At 44.3% G+C, this 20,456-nt stretch overlaps 1 protein-coding gene across 1 annotated transcript in view; it reads left to right on the top strand.

Moving 5' to 3' along the window:
- Positions 1–633: 633 nt before the first annotated feature.
- The window catches only part of LOC115316272 (thromboxane-A synthase), a 69,901-nt gene continuing 50,078 nt past the window's right edge, over positions 634–20,456 (top strand). Inside the window, exon 1 of the mRNA XM_040212176.3 lies at positions 634–956. The gene's annotated coding sequence lies outside the window, so the exon portion shown is untranslated. The remainder of the gene's footprint in view (positions 957–20,456) is intronic.

Below are 20,456 nucleotides of genomic sequence, written 5' to 3'. Positions count from 1 at the left end.
TACAGAAAGTTGAAGCTTAGTGTGAATGCGACACTATAGCGGCGGTAATAGAGCGCTAACTTTTAAAAACACAGTTTCCTGGATTGAAAGAGGGCTCAATGAGTCAACGTCCGCCTAAGCCTAATATGGTCAAATAAGAACTCACATTCTAGATGCAAATAAGAATCATTTCAGTAAAACAGAAAAAAAAAACTTGTCAGCCAACACTTTTGCATAGATTCTTTTCTTTGCTGAAGTATTTGTTACATGCGCCCACAAAGTGACTACACGATACACCTAAAAAGACCCGGAAGCAACAGCTCTTGTTAAAGCTAATAATTTTTGTAGATGTCGTCGAGCCTCGGGCTCGACTGACACCCACGAAAAGGGTTTAAAAACTCCAATCGAAGGTTGACACAGAAGCCTCCAGACGTAACATGTTGACATGAAACTCGACAGGTTCAGGCGTACGGAGATATTTGCCCTCTTACTTCCGTACTTGATCCCGCGATAAGAAAGACAACGGCGCATCCTAAATCCACCGGCTTTGTCAGCGACGGCAACCTTCAAAGTAGCCGCTAGTGCAAATCTAAAGTGGACTTATCTGAAATGGAAAGTCTTTGCTCCTTTCTCGATGCTCCGAGCGTACCGCGACAGTACACGCAGTCTTGGTACAACTCGCGCTCCCGAGACGGTCTCTCGAAAAACTCGCTGACAACATGCCGGCACCTTGGGAGAAGCCAGAATCAGTGCGCGCTCAGCACTCGAATTCGCTGCAGAAGCTGCCGAGAAGATTGCAAAGACAAGCACAGAATCGTTCGAGACGTAGGTGATGCGTAGACGTACGACGATTTTGGAGAGACAACTGACGCAGAGAGGTCGTTCGGCGTCGTTTTGACAGCTCGAGTGAAAACACCAGTTCTGCTAAGTGGCAAAGCGGCCTGAAGTCTACAGGGGTGATTTCGTTCATCTGTCGGGTGAGTGAATTAAGAAGGAACGGAAATACTCGAAGGTCGCGGTAAGCGGCCGAGTTTTGCTTACGCCAGTGAATCGAGTCGTTCTTGTTCGTGGATCTTCAGGCTACCCCAGGTTACAAACATTAGTTCTAGCCTGCACCGCCATATGCGTTTTCGGGGATTATTATTGTCTAAATACGTATTTTTCTCTCGTGATAATTTTTTTTTACAATGGCTGTGTACCAATTCCCAATATCTGGATAGGACGCAGTATGAACCTGAATAATTAAGTTCGCGAAGCCACAATCTCTATAAATGTGATACAGAGAAGACGAATGTAATCACATGAATATCTCAACGGCGCTTTTTTATTGTAAATTAGACATTTGTATTTCTCCGTCATTCAAATCTTATTTTGTAAACAGTGTTTTTCATTTACTTCCCTGTGAGTTCTCAAATATATTCCTGTAATCCGATGAACACAGGCGCCATATGGTCAAATGCCATGAGATGTAAGAAGCTAAAGTTGTGTTCCTAGCTGTCCAAGTCGTGTACGTTTACACTTAGACGTTGAGAGCACCAATAAAACTGAGTAAAAAACACGCTGCCCTGTAGCACAAGCGTAAAGTATAAAAAAGCTATTTTTCGAAATGTATAAGTCCTACTTATCTTAATTTCACTACAACAATTATCACAAAAATTTTCATAAAACTGAGGGATATCTCTGACTTGTCTTGAAATAGTACGTGTTCAAGATCAAATAATTCGATATTTTATTTGTATGTAAACCTCTCCCATCTGCGTTCCTTTATTTAAATATAAGAAATATACCTATTTGGTGTATTTTCGTACATATCTAGAGACTACTTATAATATACTATACGACTTTCTTAGAAGGAATTTAAGTTGCTGGTTTGAAGACAACACACGACAAAAACTCTCATGAACAAGATAAATACTTTACGTAGGAGTATTTATATGTGCATGTGTGCGTGCGTGTGTGTGTGTCTGTGTGTGTGTGTCTATAAAAGACACAGTTTGGTTACACTAAAATTTTCACCTCAAGCTTTCTCGCAAAATCAATGGGTCCCATGCGATCGTTTTAGTTTAGTTCTACCTACAATGGCTCGAGTCAGGAAAAAGAAAAGTTGAGTTGAGAATACGATGTCCAGACCATTTTGCCCCTCGAGGGTGAAGGTATCGATTGCCAACGCAAATCAATCCATTCCGCCCAAATCGAGATCTCCACAGTCCAACCATATCGATCGCAACACGGGGAAACTTGGAAAACTCTACAATTCAGGAACTCGGAGCAACTCCGTTGAAAAAAATCTCAGACAAAAACCGGCATAAAACATATACTCGGGTATTGGTATGCTATCCCGGTGAGTTCATCTACGTAAGCTGCAATTTTAAATGCTTAGCGTTCACATGGGCCAACTCTTAGCGCTTTCGTGACGGTGCCATGTTGCCTCAATAGTGACGTCACGCTGATGACGTCACGGCGTTCACGTGACGTCATCTTCGTGTCAAAATATTCCCCGTGACATCATCACGTGAGCACTCTGATGAAGTTGCGGTGGTTGCATGGCACCGTAACGTCATGTCGTCACGGGATACCGTGTTATGAACAACAAAATATCATCACGTCACGTTCTCACGAGAACTTGTGACGTCACGTGATACTTCAAAGATACGTGACGTAACGTCACGTGATACGGTAACGTCAGGTGACACCGTAACGCCACAAAAGACATATATATGCTATGCATTTAACGTGCCTTTTGGGTTTACCAATGATGAAAACGAGTCTTAATGACCTAGCACTTTTTTAACTGTTCATGCGTGCCATTATACGACACTCTCTTGCTGAATGATTATTATAATTAGCGTTAAAGCTTTAAAAAATAGCCTGGTTTAGTAATGTCGATAACGTGCTGCATCTTTTTGCTCTAGCCCCATTCACCCCTTAGCATGTTAGTTTCGAGCGCAAAAGGGCGACAGTCCAAATGCCACCTCCATAACAAACAAAAAAAGGCTCAATTTGCCTTGACGTCCTTTTAATATAACGCGCTGACAGAGTGGTCAGACAATCGCATTTCACTCATTTCTTACCGTTTTCGGCCACTGTATATTGGGTGTTTATGTTGACAGGTCCTCCCTCCACGAAAGCGAGAATACCGGCGGAAAAGTACCGTTTGATCAGCACAGGCTACACGCAAAGCACCGTGAATGTCAGATGTCTGCCAGCTTCAGAGTACCTAAAAAAAGAGTGCGCGTCTTTTGCATTAGTATGTCTTGCATCGGAAAGTTTTCGGATGCCACAGCATAATGCTCCAAGGATCACACCACTCTTGTTCCTCTATGCTCCCCTGGGAGAACGCATGACAACTTAGCGAGCTTTCTCACTGAAGAAACAATTCCCAGTATACTTCTATTTCTACGGCTGCAATAGAACCGGGGCACCGCGGCTTGATTGTGACCGGTCATAACGCCTTCGTTATCATAGAAAATGTTACACTATAAAGCTTCTTCAGTTGTTTTTTTTTTCTCTTTTTGTTTTTATTATTGTCTTTTGAGGGGGGGGGGGGTTGTGGCGGTGGCCACAAGTAGTAGTTTGTGCACTGAAATCACTCGAACTTGGATACAAATGTTTACCAGCATATCGAGGCACGCTGCTCATTGCTGTAAAAATAAAAGCGCCAGAGAACGGGACAAGAATGGCGAAAGAAAGGGGATCGGTGGCCGAGAGGACTAGCGCACACCAGGTGCCCTATAATCTGGACACTTGGCGAAATAATCAGCTAGAAATCTGGCGGCCGTGATTGGTCAACGCCACCCTTGACCTTGGCGCCGGCCAATCATAGCCGCTGGATTTCTCGCCGCCTTTCACGCCATGTATCCGGATTCGGGTCTCAGCTCGGAGCGCGTGGAGCAAAAGCTCGTGATGCAGAACCCAAGGATCACGGGTTCAATCCGCCACCCCTACCTGTTTCGACCTGGATGAGTATCGCACCAGCGTGCGGTTGTGCATCACTACTGCGTGTCGCACGTCAAAGACCAATGCTAGCCAATGTACTTCACTAGCTATAGTGCTCGTCTACTGCTGAGAGACAAGTCGTTCGTTGTGGCAGGCTAACTTCAGACTGTATAAGCATACACACAAGACGCACGCAATGGCGAGAAAAACAAAGCGGCTACTATCAACTAAACGTCAATGCGGAAAACACAAATAAAATTGGTAAACATGTACGCAACCCATAAGGTGGAACACAGAGGCAGCTTGAGTGTGACGTCGAAGCGGCTATGGTGTCATTTCAGGGAAGATGGACTGAATGAACGGTAAAAGTGCAAGAGCGCGCCAATGAGTCTTCATAGTCGTTTCGTATTGAACCGAGAAACGCACCGGGCGAAAATTCCATATCATTTTGGAACTAATAAGGGTGTATTAAGTTGAGAGCATTTCGGCTGTCTGCGTAGAAGGGGAGCGCTTTTCATACCACACTTTGGTACTAATAGTCACACGTGCTAAACGAATAGCGCCGAATAAATAGGGACAAGGAAGTAAACAAGACGAAGTTCCTTCTCAAATTGAAGGTTTCTTTAAAGAAGCAAAGACTATTAGTACCATATTTCTGGCTATTCTTTTAAAAAATAAAAATCTGTATCTGTCAGATGCCTTTACGTGCCACTAACGCACTTCCTTCCCCCTTGCTTTCTGAAAGAAAATTCATCGTAATATTCTAAGGCAGTTTTATTTGAGAATCTCCAGAGAATTGTTTGTGCGAACTCAGGGTCACATAGACACCTATTTTAGTGCACTGCCAGATTGCCCGGCAGAATCTGTTTTACTGACCATGCGTGCTATCTTGCTACCATGCAACACCATGCATCGTATATTGCTTGTTTGTTATCTCGTTACCAGCGGCCCGTGGAATGTTTGGGCGGAGTGCCGAAAATGGCCCGCGTCGATATGGAGCGAAACCGCGAAGTGTCCCACTAGCGCCTATGGCTGTAGTATCCCTGTAAAAACTACGTTGCTGGAACGAACATACCTCGTTCTGCAATCGTACAATACCTGAACGCTTCCTGATGAATAAAAATTGTGAACCTAAGTTTTCCTAGGTACTCTTCTTTCATTCATATCACCGGCATTCTCGAAATTATTTTGAGGTGAGGCTTTCCGAAAGTAACTACGAACGGGGCACACGCAACAGAACAGAGACAGGCTGTACCGTTTTTGTTCCATCTTGTCACGACGTCTATGAAACTTCAACCTTTTCAATGTTATACTTTGTTTCACCGATAAGTCCAGACGCACTCGACGCTACGAGCTAATGGGACAAGTCAAACAGCGCCAAAAACGCACCGTCATGGTGTTAGTCATGTTCGCGTACATGTTCTATCATCCCTGAACCAATCGTAAACAGAAAAAGCCCAGTGACGTCCGCTTTTCGCGCTGTTTGACTTGACCCATTAGCTCGTAGCGTTCTCTGCGTCGCTGAAACGAAGTATACACGAACACACTGTTTACAAACAAGCCCGGGTTTGAAAATACCGGGTGTGGGCACTACACTTGCACAGACACCAACTGTGCATGTGGCGAAGCTTCTGCGCATGCGCAGCACCGACAGCAGCGCCACCTCAGTGGTGTGACGTTAGAGAGCTCAGCTGGTCTATGGTACTTCAAACGTCATCCCTGCAAGCAGGCACATTATAAATCAGATTTTTTTCTCAGCTATGTGTATTTTGATATTTTTAATTTCAACCGAAACAATAAGCACTGTCTTTTGTTCTGCGGTGAAGCTGCAAGGCTAACAAAAGTGAAATGACCAAAAAATTTAAAAAGCTCGAGCCAAAAATAAAACAAAAAACATAACAAGCAAGAAAAGTGAAAGTCGACGAAACTCGATTATAATTTAAAAAAAAAAGCTTTTTTTAGGGTATATCAAATTATCGGATGAGATGAGCGGTCACTCATCCACAGGACGCTACCGGTACATCCTTTCTCGAGTTTTTTTTTTCTTTTTTTTTTTTAGTATGATGTTTATAAAAAAAGTTATTTCCCTCTTAGCACGCTTCAAGAAATACGTGATTTATTCCAGCAACTTCGAATGGAATAAATGAAACTCGTTCTTGCGTACTGCACGGTGTACGCCAGAAAAGTTCCTCGAAATGAACTTTAATTTCAACGGTCTTAAAACCCGTCGCGCTCTTCTTTTCGCTAGAAAAAAAAAAAAAAAAAAAAACAGACACCGATATCACAGATATATAAAACGAATTAGATCTGGCACAAAGGCAGCCATCTTGAACGGGTGAAGCTATGTCTTTAATATTTTTGCTCAAATAAAGGCAGCTGAAGATTGAAAAAAGTAATTTGTTTTTTTTTAGTTTATTTAAAATTATTCTGTTACAGGACAACTAAAGCGTCAGAAAGTTCCGTCTCAAAGCAAGGAGAACGATCTCGCATGCCTTTCATACCCTTTAATAGTAACCGACAAGATGAGAACGACAGGTAGGAGATTCAGTACTCCCGTCTCCAGCGCGATCTCGCTACCTTCAATAACGCTTCGGCGTTTCCTGAGCCTCGAGCGTGCACGTGCAGCCCAGGTGCGGCTGATGTGAACGAGCGCTTGCTGGAGGCCGGGAGCATGGCCTCCTTTATAGGGAGTATTCACTGGCGGCCATAGCTGTGTGCGCGAATTCTGAGCGCGTGCTGATGGCGAGCTTCCACAGTTCTTTTGCAACGTACATTCCGCACCATCAAGAGTGCCGGTCTTAGCAGCCTATTGATGTGAGCTCGTTCTGAGCATGCGCTCTAAACAGCACCCACAAATATGGCGTCCAGTGAATACTGCCTATAGGGAGTATTCACTGGTGGCCATAGCTGTGTGCGCGAATTCTGAGCGCGTGCTGATGGCGAGCTTCCACAGTTCTTTTCCAACGTGCATTCCGCACCATCAAGAGTGCCGGTCTTAGCAGCCTATTGATATGAGCTCGTTCTGAGCAGGCGCTTTAAACATCACCCACAAATATGGCGTCCAGTGAATACTTCCTATTGGCGACGTGCGCGACCGAAAGCGTCGCTGTGGTCGGCCTTCCACGATTGGCCCAAAAGCTGACTATGACGTCGGAAAGGGTGTACCATCGACGGAAATAAGAGGAATGAAAGAACTTTAATTTCGACGGCGTCGGCAGTGTTGCTTTGAGAGCGCAATGATTTCAGGCTTTCACCATGCTATTTACAAACGCCATCGAACATGTTGTCCGCAAGGCAATGACGTCACAAGGGGGAACCATAGGAGGGCGCCACCAAAACATCTCGCTGCTAATACTCACAAAGCCTGGCAGTTCGACGACGGAGCCATAGAGTGCCCGGTCGCAGATTTTGAGCGCGGGGATCTGGTAGCAAAGAACATTTCTCGGGGAACCTGGACGTCAGCGCACAGCTTTTGCAGTGGTGAGGACCCGAAACATGATTTTCGAGCCCGACGAGAAAAGAAGCTGTAGCGCGAAGAACGCGAGGACCACGAGCGGACATTCCATCGCTCGGGAGAAGTGTTTCGGCGTTTCGCCGAAGCGGGGCGCCCGTCACGTGGCTCCCCTCTCATCCGCTGTTTGCAGCTCTACCTTTTCGATTTCGACGGCCGCTTCCCGTGGCGGTCTGCCAGACTTTGTCAGTATAGAGGAGGCTATGTCTAGGCTCACAAAGCCTGGCAGTTCGACAACGGAGCCATAGAGTGCCCGGTCGCAGATTTGGAGCGCGAAGATCTGGTAGGACAGAGCATCAAAGAGCCAGTTCTCGGGGAAGCTGGACGTCAGCGCACAGCTTTTGCAGCGGAGAGGACCCAAAACACACTCTCGGGTCCTCGCGTCGCGCCGCAGCATCTCGCGGCAGCAGCGAGACGCTGCGTTTCGGCGTCTCGCCGCAGCGGGGCGCTAGTCACGTGGCTCTCCTCTCCTCCGTTGTCTGCCGCTTCACCTTTCTCGGCGGCCGCTTCTCGTGGCTTTGTCGTGAAGTATATAGAAAACTATGCCGGGACTTCCAAAGACACGATCTAGTGTTCTCACCTTGTGAGTTACTGTATACCACGAGCGCTCGTTCCAGAAAGCTCGCTTCAGACGCTGCAACATTTTAAAGTAACCTATGAGGCGTGCAAGTTAGCCCGTTCCTAGAAAACCTCGTTCATTTTTTTACCTGCCAAATACGCCCATGAGCTTTTGTTTACCCCCTACTTCAGCCAATGACGGCGTGCGCTTGGCTGCCTCGTCATCCCGCGTTCCCTGCTCGCTCTCTGATTGCCGTGCCCCTCTTTGTGCTCCGATGCGCGAAAGGCGCCTTTTGGAACACCTGCTCTTTAAATAGTCGGCGACATGTTCGGAATGCAGTAAAAGCTCTGCCTTCAACCGTGCTGTTTGCCTCCCGCTGGGCTTTGATTGCGCGTGCGACGATGTGCTCTCAAACGCAGAAAGCTCGCACTGAATGCTTAACTTGTCACCCATTATAGTTTAATAGCAGAAACGGCACGGGAAGTATGAGTTATTCACACGTGCACAACCACTGATGCGGAAACCGGATTGTCACACGAACCTGCGAAAGCGCTCTATGCGGGTTGGTAAAACCATCACAGCAGGATGTCCGTGGTTAACGTTCGATTTCAAGCAATTATCGTACTGACAGCCGGAAGTCGAACTCGTAGCCTCAAAGATCAAATTGCATCGCAGCTACGGTCTTAAAAAAAGGTCGATCAAACGTTATCACATATGTAACCAGCTCTCAACCGAAAATGACAACCCCGTACGTAGTTAAACACCCGGTGGTCAAAAGTGACTACCCCACAAAACAACATTGCGGCCGGTAAGCGACATGCGAGTCCTTCGAGTAAGGCATAACGAACAGCACGACTTTTTGGTGGAGAGAAAGAACAGAGGGCGTGTACGCCTATTCAACGTCTTCCACTTCCACGTCCTCCATATCTTCCACATCAGACGCTCTGAACATCTGTCTCCAAATACCGGTACCGTATTCATATACAGTAAGAACGACAGTGTGCATGTGTGGCAGGATCACCGCGATTTCTCCCTACTGCGTCTTGCTATATTGGCTCTACTTTCGCCCAAGCGGAGAATGCTAAAAAACACGTTAGCCGAGAAATGAGGATGCTGACTTTATTGAGCACAGCGCATGCTTGCCGTAAGCGGCGACGAATCGCTGGGTAAATTCCGTCGACACCAACCACAGGCGTAGCACCTTCACGAAAGCTACCACTTTTTTTTTTTTATTTTCATCGCTCCTTACTTCTGTTTTCTCCTGCCGACGTGAGTTAATGATTTGTGCGTCCGTGACCTGCACTTCGCAGCTCTTGGAGCACGAACGGACATTCAGGTAACTGGGGGGGGGGGGGGGGGGGGGGAAGGAGGGGGGAAGCGATTATAACGAGTGTTATGGAACCGAGGAGATAAGAAGGACATCTGTTTCAGTTGTAAATAAATAGATGCCTGACAGCTCAAAGCTCAGCTTCTAAAACTAGGCGGCAGCTTTCGCCACCTGCTGTATATTCCACACCATCCTATAGTAAAATTGCTGAAGTTATAATTATATAACGGTAAAAGAGAACGAATTTTGTTTTTGTTTATGGGTCTTGCAGGCAGCACGTTCATGCACTAGCAAGTACCACGTGCACACCATGACCACCAACCAACATACCGCACTCGAACACAGGTGCAAATTTTAAGTGAAGGTGCCTATAAAAAAAAATGTTATTTTTGTCCAGTCCTGCGTTAGCACTGCAGACTTAGAGCCAATTTAATCTAGACGAAAGGTATATACATGTAAGCAGTACACCGCACAAACATATCCGAAACTACAACTCTACGATTTTCTATAAAACCCACCTGCCAAGCCAGCAGTATAAAGTGATTTTATTTTGACCGAAACCACCGAAATCCGCTGCATAGTAAATGCGTACGTGTCTCTGTCAGTAAGGGCGAGGGAAGTGAGGGATGAGAGGACAGAAAGGGGGCGTAAGTAAAAGACAGCGTGGTCGCTGCCAGAGTCCCTCCCGCTCTACAGGGAGTTAAAGGGGGGAGGTGGAGGGGGCAGAGCGCCTGTTCGGGTTCAGCGTCTTAGTATGGGGTGGTTGCGATGCGGAAGGAAGAACCCCGAGAACTCAGCTGGTACTGGAAGAGGCGAGGGTTCCGGTTTGTATATATACCCTATCATTTTCAGCCAGTGTTTAAGCTAACGAGTGCCACTATTTACAAATTGAATTAAAGTCTTTGTAAGTGCAATTGGTACGTAAGAGTTTTGTGCATTTACAGGCTAGACAATTCTTGTAATCTAGCAGGCTAGACACTTCTTTTAATCTAACGCCTTGATTGCATTATGATATGAAAATAACCTGCCAAAGTAACACCAAACGGCATGATCGTAATCAGATTCAGTTTGAGGATCATGCTATACTCTGTTCACCATTAAAGGGGCGGTGCAACTATTTTTGTAGTTTGCCCAAATAGCGCTTACCGCTCAGAACGGATCCCTGACGTTAACGAGCTGTGAAACACCTGTTCGTTTTTCACCACACGCAATCAAAGTCGCAGAAAAAATTAAAGAAAAATGAGGGGCGTTCACATCCTCAACTCGCAGCCAGAACAAGCGGCCACGTGACCTGGAGTCGATTATATGCCACCAATGTTGATCATAGCCACTCGCTGGGCTGGCAAGTCACAGGACACGCGCCGAGTTCCAGCTATTGTTACGGTTCGGCTATTGTCATCACAGCAATGGGACACGGGCCACTACCCGAATGCCTCCCGAGCTATCGATTATCACGAGCCCAGACCGAGTGTCCACGCAATGCTCGGGTCCAATCTATAACCCAGATTCAAATATCTTCACCGGGGTATACTGCGATCCTCCAGTTACATTATCAAGTTTCGCGAAGGAGAGATGGAATGAAAACGCTCTCTTTTGTTCTTGAAATTACACCGCGACAAATGAGTTTCTTGGCCGGTGGCGTTGCGTGCGAGTATCCTTAAGTCTCACTAGAGCAAGTAAGCTCGTGTAAAGTGAAAAAAAAAAAAAAAAAAAACATTCCAATTGAATATCGTTTCACCACCCCGTTAAAGGTGTCATAAACCATTATGGGTTGGAATTTTCATGACTTTACAGATGCGTGCTGGTCCTAGTCTGGCCAAAGTGTACTCGTACGAACCGCGGCTGGTTGAGACGCTTCTTGGTGGCGGTGAAATTTCGAGTATAAAAGGGAACACAAAATGGGTCGCATCGTAGCGGGTCTTCTACTCTACACCCGCCTTGAGGTGCTCAAAGCTGCAACAATCTCAATGACTATGATGATCTCCTCGAAACGATGAATAACACCCAAGGAGCCCGGCTGCGTTCCACCCTGGCAGGCTGGCATACGCTATAACCAAGCTGGGCCACGTCGTTGACAAACTGCAACTGCTGCCACGATGTTCTCCGCCTTTTAGCCAGAGCCGTGACCAAAGCAGATTAAATCGGAGCAGAAAGAAAGGCGCAAGTGGCAGATAAAAGAACACCCGAAGGGGGCGAAATCCATCATAACCAACAGTGACCATCACATAATCTACACAGACGTTGCACGCCTCACGGATGGCTCGGGTTTCGGTACAGCGTGATGTAGCGCCAATTTTTGCACAGCAGGGTCAGAATGTTCTACGTGCAGGACAGTCCAATCCACTGCACGCAGGCAGAAACAATAGCCATTCTCGATTCCACCTGACGAGAAAAAAGCGTTCTAGCAAGTGTCGTACCGCCTTCCACGTGGCGGCGTGTCCTTCCAGAACACCCCTGATTGAATACATTTTTAAATCTTTTGCGGTATTTCTATCCTCAAAAGCAATTAAAAAAAAACGAAAACAAAAACATTATTTTTTTTTTATTTGGAAGCTTTTTTTTTAATAACATATGTGTTCCTGATGCATATTCAACTTCTCAAACATATAGAAGTCTGTTGCCTCGTTAATGGGATGAACAGCAATGCTATGTGTCTGTGGGCTGGACGAAAACAAAGTACACAGTGGCGAGTGGTGGAACTATGACGATTGCGCATGCAGACCGTCAGAAAGTAACAAATTAAGTATCTGCAATGTCGAGTACCACAAATAAAAATTAAAAGGATGATGCTTATTTGCAAATTGAATTGGGCGGCATCTTGTCAAGAACAAACTTCAAACGCCAAGTTATGTCGAAAATGTTCACTTCGGAACGCGCTATTTTAGGCCAGATCAAATTTGAGTGCATGATTATTGGCCTACATCGTGGTGCTGAGGGTAAACAACATTGGTCAGGAAAGCAAGCATTTTGATAGCCGCTCAATGTTTTTATAACAGGTAGACTGAAAGGGTTTGTCCTAGAACTGACCTGAGATTTTGAAAATATTATTGCTTTTAACTCAGTTGTGTCGTGATCTTATATATTGTGAAATGTATTCTGTAAACTAGATTTTAGTACATACATGGTGAGGACGCGCTCATTTCATGATTTTATGCACTGTAAATAATTCTTAAGTTGAAGAGCACAACAGGAGTCGACTTTTAGTACTGCGACTCAAAGCTGTACCTATCACAGGTATATTAGGCGAACTACCAGACTGAGAAACTTTCGTTTCGGGTGAAATATATGTGAGTGAGGCAAAAAAACAAAAACAGATGCTGAGTCATATGTGTTAATCTAGGGATTATTTTACTGTTTCATCGAAATTATATAACGCAATTTATTTTTGGTACCTGAAAATAAAAGGGAATTTTACGAATGATAAAAAGGCTATATAGTTACTCGTTTCACTGTTGAATCAATGCATACTGCCAAAAGAACGCGGAAAATCTAGTCTCAATTTAGCGGTTAAAACCGGTTCGAACCAGTTCGAACCGTTATTTTTGCTCCCCGGAACTGAACCGTAAGCCGTGAACCCGAACCGGAACCGGACCGATAAAAATTTCGGTTCGTCACTCTGTAGACGAGTGACAGTGGATGATGTGATAAGTCATTTGCAAATCAGCCAAGGTTTTGCCTGTGCAATGTGCAAAGTCCTATGCAATAGCCAGAGTGAATAATTTTTATTCCGCCTCGTATTTAAGTTTTTCTGTTTTCTTTTCCCCTTCAGTGTACCGTTTGCAGATTTCTTTCTCTCACCAGAGGGCAAGGATGCTAGGTTGTACTTTTCCATTTCTGAAGAGAGTTTTTATTTTGTGAGCCAGGATCTTGTTTTAGGCCGAGTGCTTTTTGGAATCTATAACCTCTCTATACATAGCTGCAACTTCCGATGTGAGAGAAAACTGCAGTGTAGGCCTGTTAAGTGCCTGTGGATGCTGCACATGCTTGAACTGTTCTTTTAGCCTCGTTCTCAAAGGTGCTAATACACTTCCGCAGGGCATTGGGGTACCTCCAGAGGGCAATGAAATAGCGAGGACAATTACGGCATCGCTATCGTCTTCAGATCGTAGTCATTTATTGAACTTGAACGGTTTCATTACAACAAAGTTTTTAATTTTGTGACCCCAACTTGCGTCCAGATTGCTTTGATGTGCTGAGGACTACCACGGAATGGTCGTCGCCCTCTGATGGTAGTCAATAATTGGCCTTAGACGGTGCAATGAAAACAAAGCCTTTTCTATTGTGAACCTGCTTGCCTCCAGACTGCTCTGAAGTGTTAGGAACTACCACTGCATGGTCGTCGTCCCCATATTGTAGACTGATCGTTAAAATAAAAACCTTGATCGTTAAAATATTAAAAATAATTTATACATAAAAATGTTGTAATCCTGACATGTTGCAAACGGACATGCTTAATAAGGAACTAGATCATGTAAAATTTACTGAAAAGACAAACATAAGGGCACTGACATTTTTGTTTCAGGTGCAGCACTGACAATAGTCATATTCAAGTTCCACTAAGCGATATCTCACTTTGCTTTGATGTTCCTGATATTTGGTGCAGCTGTAAACAGACGTATGCGATTATTTTTATAAATGTGGGCTTGGCTCTGTTTTAGAGGCTTAGCCTGAATTGCCCTTTTCCATAATGGGAACATACTGAATTTGTATAAGCTGCGTTCTGTGCAAGGCTGGCTGCTAACGGTAGAAATCAAGCGAACAAAGCTTAGAAACACAGCTAACCAGGGCCGCGGAAAAATAAATAATGAAACTATTCAACCATATCAAACAGTAAAAAAACCGTGTGGAAGAAAGTGTTGTGGGGTTGATGACAGTTTATGTTACAATGTATCGGGTGACTCTGACTTTGACCAAAATATGAATTGCAAGGAAGACCTTAAGTATTATCAACAAAATAGCCTGATAAGTAGAATTTCAATTATGTAGTTTACATATCTCACTTCAAGGTGTGCATAGGACAAACCACAAAGGGAAGCTTAGAATCATAATTGTAGAAATAAGCATTTGTAAATTTTATGAACAATAAAATTCAAAAACGATAATCCTTAGTTATTGACATGTGCACTAGACAGGTACAGTGTTGAAAAGTATTTCAAGTACATTGTACTTAAATTACTACTTCAAGTAGGTTGAGAAAACTTGTACTTGAAGTACATTCTCTTTCTATGTACTTGTATTTTACTTAAAGTATTTTTTTCTGGTACTTTTCGAGGAAAGTACAATTCCCGACTTCAAACTACATTCCCCCAATTTGTTTTTGTTAAATTTATATCACGAAATGATGCTTTGTCAACTCCGAAGATATACTGGTAGGTATATTCTACTCTCACCAGAAGCGTGAGCAGACGACGCATCACTACGTTAGTTCTGGTGGTGGCTTTCCCGTAGCTTTTCGAAGTCCCACTACATCTCGCTCGGTCAGCGCAAGCGAGGAGCTTTAGAATTTCAGGAGAGCAAAATTAATCATAATCGAGCACCTGAGACTGTGGTGCGGAAAAATTAAACTTTTAGGTCGAAAAAAAAAAGATAACAGAGAAGAACGCCACAATGTTTCGAGACATTCTCTTTTGCCTTTACCTTCCACTTGAAAGTTTGTTGGTTTTTTTTGCACCACAGTCTCAGGTGTCACATTATGATTAATTATCACCAGCTCGCTTGCACATTCAATGTTTGTTTCAATAAGAAGGGGACACTCCTCTATGAGAGGGTTGCTTGCGGAAGCTACGGGGCTGACGTTATGCTCACTCCTAGTACATTTAACCCCCTTGGGTGCAACAATCTAGGGCAAGCGGCGCCAAATTCAGAAGAGGGACTTTTAAATTTGGCTCCATTCCTGAAAACAACTACTCTTTGGCCACTTGACTTTATCAAATATTCGCCGCTGTTTTTGAAAACAAGTCATGCCCCCTCATTACCCCTCGGCGATGCATATTACCTAGTTAAAAATATCACGGTTTAGGGGAATGACAGGGCATCATGAAAGACCCTGTTAAAATACTTGTACTTCACATTGAAAGTACATTGTATTTATAGTACTTTACTTCAAGTACATTGCACCCGGTGTAGTTACTACTTTACTTGAAGTACATGACTTTTCATTTACTTTATACTTTACTTGAAGTACTTTATAAATGTACTTGACCAAACACTGGACAGGTATATATTTCTACTTCAACAAAAGTGTTTTTTTAAATGGGTATTTGAGTGAGTTGATAATTCACATAAAAAGGCAAACAGTGAGGAAGACAATTATGAAGATAAAACAACGACAGGGTGCTTTGAATTAAGGGAGATACTTCATGTATGAAGGCATAAGGGGAAACAGTAACAAATATTCCATTTCGACTAGTTCAAGCCAGCTTGTTGGGATATGCAAGTTTATGTTCCAAGAGCTTTACTGACCGAGACAGCAGGGTCCAGTGAGTTCAAATGCACCTTAAAACTACGAAAGCTTGAAATTTTTCCCCACTGTGGATGTTCAAGCTTACTTCTTGATCCCCAGCCAGTCAAGTTTCAACCTTTCACCCTAGGTTTTGTAGTTATTACGGTAAAACGCAGAAGTGGAGAGAGACTTTTTAGTTCATGAAGATTATTTGCAATAAATGCAGTCAAGGTCATCATAAAGAGGTTACAGCGAAGACTGCGTAATTTTTGTCTATTCTTTCGATTATACATCAACCAAACAACTTGAGTTTGAGTTATCGGTTTGGAGATACCAATGCTGTTCAGACTGCTCACCGTGGCTTTCGTTTTTAGTATATTAGCGTCCTGGGGCGTATAAAAATGAAGTAGAGAAGTAACTTTTGTCTGCAGAGGGGCGCATAGAATAAAAATGGCTGAGGTTGCACAGCTACGTTCGAAAACCACAGTGTGAGACTCAAGTCCTTTTGGGGCTGCAGCAGATGCTCATTGATGGCACAGAGCAGTTCCATCACTACGCTGAGAGCAACGATCGTACGGTCGACGCAAGGACCCCTACCTCGCGACCTAATCTCTCGACGCCTTCAATTCAACGTTTTCCGGGGCACCTTCGCAGCTGCTGTGTCGAGCTCGTCATTGTTTGGAACTTCATCGGTTTCAGGCATGATTCTTGATTTTGGCATCTGTCCTGCGTACTTATTCTCCATTATGTTTCGTCAGTCTTCTGCGACGTAGCGAGTAGAGCGTACTTCTCGCGTTCGGTAATATTTGTCCCCCCCCCCCCCCCCCCCCCCACCCCATGGCTCCTTTATTTCGAAACCTGAGCGCAAAAACTACTGCTACCGTAAAAATATTCTGCTCTCGTCCGATGCACAATTATATCAATTAAAGCTTTGACTTCTGTTTTTAAACGGTCAGCCTAAAAATGATTGAATTTAAAGACGTTTCATTTGTTATCCACCGAAGAAACACAGTGAAAAGCAGCCACCGGCGCTGACTACCACGGCAAAAACTTGGATTACATCAAGTGATTTCTCTCCGCCAATAGTACTCGTCCTTCTGAGCGTTCCCTAGTCCCTTTTGTCTGTCCCTAAATTCCCTGCGCAAATCCAGCCTTTAGCTAGGGGCGCGTTTGTAAACCCGAGTTAATGTTGGTGCAACCGAAATTTAGACCCGTGCTTAGCCGAGTTAGGTTTAGGCCGCTAAGCCGACTTCGGAAAAAGCCGCTTTAGGTACGTTGATTCATCCATCCCTTACGTACCTAAAGCCGCTAAGGGGCTTTAGGTACGTAAGCGTCTTTGATTCATCCATCCCTTAGTCAAATCTGAAAATGTGACATATGTCATTACATTACTGCCGAATTAATGTGCTTTGTATATAAATCTTCTAATTAGGATGATTATATACATACAGATGCATGAATATCTTGGTTGAACTGCCTTTTTGCTTATAACTTTCATGTAATAAAGATACAAAAAAGAGTCTGCGTGCCTAGTCGGTAGCCTGTCTGGCTTGCAACCGATGAAATGTGGAGTCGAATCCCGCCACCACCTAAAATTTTTGAAATTTGTTCTTTCAGGAAAATGAAATTACTTTACAAAGTGAAATATTTTGGTACATGCGGTGACATTTAAGTCTTTTGAGGGTAAAAGTGCTAAAAACAACGGACAAGTAAACGAAACGACCAACACAGAGCGCTTTCAATGTTGTTCGTTTCCAAAACCGATGCCGGATTTTTAGCGACACGAGTTTCCAAACGCTATCGCTTCAAAATAGAGTTCACATTCGCAACTATTCCAGTCCAATGAGTTGAAACTCTTCTTCCACGCTTGAGCAAGCTTGAGCAAGCGTGGTTTCCTGCTCCACTTTGTTCAGACAGACTTTAACTCTCGACGTTTAGCAGTTTTGGTCTTTTCTTTTTGCGACGGCGTCACTTTGTGCACTGACATTTAACTCCCAGCTGCCGTAAAGTCCACAAGCAATTGTCGTGTTGTTCTTGCAAACTAGAGAAGCATCGCAATGAGAGATGCCGCGTTCAACGTTTAATCTTTTTGTTTTTTTTTTTGTCACTATTATTTTTTGTGTATACTCGGTTATGATTTGACTTGTGGGAACATGTGAAAAAAAAAAAAAAAAAGTTCATTTTAGTTTAGTTCGCACTAAGAAATAAACCGTGTCCTCCTGACGCCCGAGAACTTCGTCGAGGGTTGAAGGTAGTCGCAGTGCCCTACATTCCCTGTGGTTGTCCCGAGTCAGAGAACATACGCGGGAAGCCGTAAGACATGTCCGCGAAAGTTTTTAGCACTCTCGCGCATAACTGCGCGACATGGTTCTTATGGTTTGGCTTTTCTCTTTGCCACAAAGAAAATACTTTTTTTGCGGCATTTGACAAACAGATTGCCAGTGCTTTGCACGTCCTCAATTGACTCTTTTCCAAAGTCCATCAAGGCACATTGGTGGTCGCCATTGCTTGGACACGAAGCGCGTGATTGGATCCGAGTCCACGCCGAACGCTGACGTCACACTCGTGTCCAATGCATGCTCAAAGTACGTGAAAAGCAATGGCGGACAGGCGTTGGCGCGGACTTTTGAAGACGGTCTATTTCCCGCGCGTAAGTGCTTCGCACAGATGTTTTTATTTGTTTTTTTTTTTCTATGAACTTATTTTGGGAGATCCTGCTGTACGAATACCTTTTTTTTATTCGGTTTTAATGCGGACATGAATCTGCTTTATCTCCATTGCCAGTTCTTGACAGCTGCTAAAACAAACGCGTACGCGCATTGTCAGTGTGCGCTAATATCCTAGAATAAACCGTAATGCGTTTATCTTCAATTAAAATGCTCCGCTTTTCTAAAGGATATGCTAGAGGAGGATTTGTCCAGATAAAACAAAAGGAAATTACGTCGAGTGGAGAGATATCGCTACCTTCAGTATCGAAGGACCTCAGGTCGCATTCCTCTTTGTGCATGCTTTACCTGCATGAAAAAAAAACTTACTTAATAATGTTAATAATAATAGTAATAATAATAATTTTAATAATATTGCTTCAGGATAGGCAATAAACAATTTAATCAAACACTCACGACAAACCAACCATGCGTCGCGTCGTTAGCGTCACGGAGAGATATTAGCGGTTGTGCCCTTCATAACTGGCGGTAGTTTGCGTCACCTCGGTTCCCTTCCCTTTTAAACAAAAAAGGTCTACGGATTATTTTTTTAATTTGATAGGAAATCTGTTGCCTGATCTACTAGCCCTTACTGAGCGACCAGCTAAAATAGTTTATAAAAAAGTAAAAAAAAAATTCGTGGAATTACTAAATTTTTAAAGTGCATAACTTCCGACGGGCGACTCTCCATTGGCAACACTGAAATATCCCCACTTTTCCATACCTGTGGCAGGAGCGGAGATGTACACGGCACGAGCGGGGACGTACTAGAATCACTCTACATGTTCCGCTTGCGGAGCAGAGTATAGCGACGTTCTGGGATTTCGTACTTCAAGTATTGCGAGAGAAAGGAACGTCCTTCTTGGAGGATACCCGACGGGCGCGACGACAATAGGGACTTCTCGTAGATCGTTTTCGCCGTTCCGCAACGCTCTCTGAGACCCGCTACGATACCTGGAACTGTATACAGTCAATGCTATCGACGCGCAGGCGCAGTAGCAACTTCTTCGTCGCGGAGGGCTTAGCGAAGGGGGAAACGAGGTCTACGAAAACTTCCTAATAAGGCGCAGTTCACAGCGCCCACCTGCCGTGATACGTTCCCAAGATCACACGGAAGAGCGCTCGCGCGAGCGCGCTGAGGTGTTGGCCGCCATGTCGTCTGCTTAAAACTCGGCCGCTTCGAAACGGGGCTCGCACTTATATAAAAGAAACAATTGCGCAAGTCTGCGTGGCATACACAATGCCTGAAGGTTCGAGCCGCTTTTTGCTCGTCAGACTTCGTTTTAAGATCAAGATTTTGCTAAACGCAGAGCAAAAAGGTATAAAGCCGGCCCCAAAACCCGTTACTCATAAAGGCCGCGTCATCGCGATCCCGAAAGTCAAATTTGGCGCAGGTACCCTTTCTCCGCCAATGACGCTTGGGCGGCGAATGAAAAAAATAAGGCCATACTCTGGACGGGCAACACTGGAAGCCGACTCCCAGCTACCTGACTCGCCAACGATCTAGATTTTTTTTTTTTTTTTTTATAGCCGCAAGGTCAGAAGTTTTTCTGCAACGCGCAGCAACAAGCGCTGCGCGCGGTAGATTGAACGAACAATGCTCGAAATAGCTGAATTGTTGTTTTTCTGAGTGAAACGTATAAACTAGCGCAAAAAAGACGAGGACACGAAGTAAACAGCTAGGACAAGCCATCATTTTCGCCTATTTTACCTAATATTTCTCGTTTTATTTTTCTTTTATATGAAAATAAAAGCGCTTTGCGACAGCACCAGGTGATTTAAAACCTGTGCTCGGAATACTTCACAGCCACAAGCTGCGTAAATAAGCACCCATCAGCAGCTGCGACTGCTTTTCATGGCCCGTTTACACGCGGGGGATTCACGAGCGGATCCGAACAGGCGGAAATTGGATTCCGAGAGCCTGGTGGCAAAAAATAGACTCGTTTCTGGCGTAAAAACTGGAAATTCGGATTCTGGACTGATCCAGATTTCCCGCC

The sequence above is a fragment of the Ixodes scapularis genome, unplaced genomic scaffold, assembly GCF_016920785.2.
Source record: "Ixodes scapularis isolate PalLabHiFi unplaced genomic scaffold, ASM1692078v2 PGA_scaffold7__128_contigs__length_106722199, whole genome shotgun sequence".
NCBI classification, from domain to species: domain Eukaryota; kingdom Metazoa; phylum Arthropoda; class Arachnida; order Ixodida; family Ixodidae; genus Ixodes; species Ixodes scapularis.
This window is presented reverse-complemented; position numbering and strand designations above follow the sequence as displayed.